At 53.0% G+C, this 2,247-nt stretch overlaps 1 protein-coding gene across 1 annotated transcript in view; it reads right to left on the bottom strand.

Annotated features, from left to right (window-relative positions):
• FBXO15 (F-box protein 15) overlaps nt 1-2,247 on the bottom strand; it is a gene marked incomplete at its 5' end in the record, with an annotated part of 43,131 nt that overhangs the window by 32,370 nt on the left and 8,514 nt on the right. The gene's annotated exons all lie outside the window — the stretch shown is intronic.

Here is a 2,247-nt window from a genome sequence, read left to right as displayed (position 1 = left end):
GATCCAGGACACCCTTCAGGGCAAACCAGCCGGCCCCCACCCATGCACCAGGACTCTATTCTATATAGTAAAAGGGTAATATGCCTCCCAGCACCGGGATCAGTGGAGCCGCGAGGCCTCCCAGCACTGGGATCAGCGTGACAGGGGGCAGCACCCAAATGCCCTGATCGGCCCTGCTCTGTGTGACAGGGTTTGGCGCCCTAACCCCCCCAGCGTCCCCCCAGGCCTTGCTGTGTGTGTGATGGGGTAGAGCCATAACCTCCCCATCGGCCCTGCCCTGAATGTGACAGTGGCGGTGCCCCAATCCCCTGATTGGCCCTGCTCTGTGGGTGATAGAGGGTGGCGCCCCAACCCCCTGATCCACCCTGCTCTGTGTGTGACAGGGGGCGGTGCCCCAACTCCCCCATCGGCCCTACTCTGTGAGTGACAGGGGCAGCTCCTCAACCCCCTGATGGGCCCTGCTCTGTGTGTGACAGGGGGGAGATCCCCAACCCCCTGATGGGCCCTGCTCTGTGCATGACAGGGGGCAGCACCCCAACCCCCCGATGGGCCCTGCTCTGTGCGTGATAGGGGGTGGCGCCGCAACCTCCCCATCGACCCTGCCTTGAGTGTGACAGGGGGCGGTGCCCCAACCCCCCAATTGGCCCTACCCTGCGCATGAATGAGGGTGGCATCGCAACCTCCCGATCCGCCCTGCTCTGTGCATGACAGGGGGCGGCGCCCCAACTCCCCAATCGGCCCTGCTCTGAGCCCAACGAGGGGCTGTACCTAGGGATTGGGCCTGCCCTCTGCCACCCAGGCGCAGGCCTAAGCCAGCAGGTCGTTATCTCCCAAGGGGTCCCAGACTGCGAGAAGGCACAGATCGGGCTGAGGGCCCCCCCGCCTCCCCAAGTGCACAAATTTTTGTGCACTGGGCCTCTAGTCTATATAATAAAAGCATAATATGCAAATTGACCAAATGGCTGAACAGCCAAATGACCATCTGGATGACCACACTATGACACCCACTGGCACAGGCCAGCCAAGGTGGGTGAGATGCGATTTGTCTCCACCGAGGGAGATCCAGGCCACCAACCAGTGGGCTGTGGCGGGTGGGTGGGGCCTGGGTGGGGCCTCCCACTGCGGGGCGATCGATCGTGGGGCTCCCAGACTGTGAGAAGGCATAGGCCAGGCTGAGGGACACCTCCCCCCACCCTCCTACTCCCCAACCTCCCGAGTACATGAATTTTGTGCACTGGGCCTCTAGTAAATAAATAAAACAAAACAAAAACTGTAAGTAAAATAGGAAATATCAACGCATTTCCAACTGAGCTCTGCTGGAACAGAGCATCCCCCTTCTCCGCGGGTCCTAAGCTTACAACTGCTGGCTCTGGGCTTCAGGAAAACACCAAGCCCCCTAAGGTTTTCTCAAGTGTCCTTTTCTTTTTCATTTATATGTCCTGTAAATATGACACTGAGATATTTAAATGACATGTAAATATGACACTGAGATGCATCCTCAATATCCCCTGTGTTTCTATGACCTTAGGGTTCTACAAACCCCTGTATGTGCCTAGAAAGCACTGACCATGACCTTTGGCAAAGGGAGCTACAGGACATTGTACTGGACTGGAAGATGGGCAGGGGGCGTCTTGGGATAAAGGATTGGAGGGAGAAAAACCGTCTGGCCAGTTTAAAAGGGCTTGCCCATACTCTCTAATTATGATTTTAACTATTTTAAACACTTAAATTATGATGAAAGCCAGGTTTCCAAATGTTTTATAGGGAAACAATCCCTCCTAAAATTTTGATAACACTGGGAAAGAATGAGGTACCGTATTTGCCGGCGTATAAGACGACTGGGCGTATAAGACGACCCCCTAACATTTCCACTCAAAATACAGAGTTTGTTATATACTCGCCGTATAAGACTACCCCCTCTTCCACACACCAAAGAAAAGGTAATACAATATCAGATTTGATTTTAACATTTTAATTTATATTCAAATGCTTATGACATGCAGGAAAACTGTCACAAGGCTGTATGTAATCAAACATATACATAAAACAGTGCAAGTTTATTACCGGTAAACATACCGGTAATTCACTAAAGAAAACACACTCTATAGACTGGTACCGTAGATGCTTCTCAGGAACACAGGCAAGCAGCCCACAACCTAGAGGGACTGTCAATGATAGAAGTAAGATAACAAATAGAGGGAGAGAGCAAGTGCCGGGCAAGTCCCTAGCAAGTTTGCTGGCGTGACA

The sequence above is a fragment of the Myotis davidii genome, unplaced genomic scaffold (assembly GCF_000327345.1).
Source record: "Myotis davidii unplaced genomic scaffold, ASM32734v1 scaffold96, whole genome shotgun sequence".
Taxonomy (NCBI): domain Eukaryota; kingdom Metazoa; phylum Chordata; class Mammalia; order Chiroptera; family Vespertilionidae; genus Myotis; species Myotis davidii.
The sequence above is the reverse complement of the archived record's forward strand: the minus strand, read 5'-3'. Positions and strand labels throughout refer to the sequence as shown.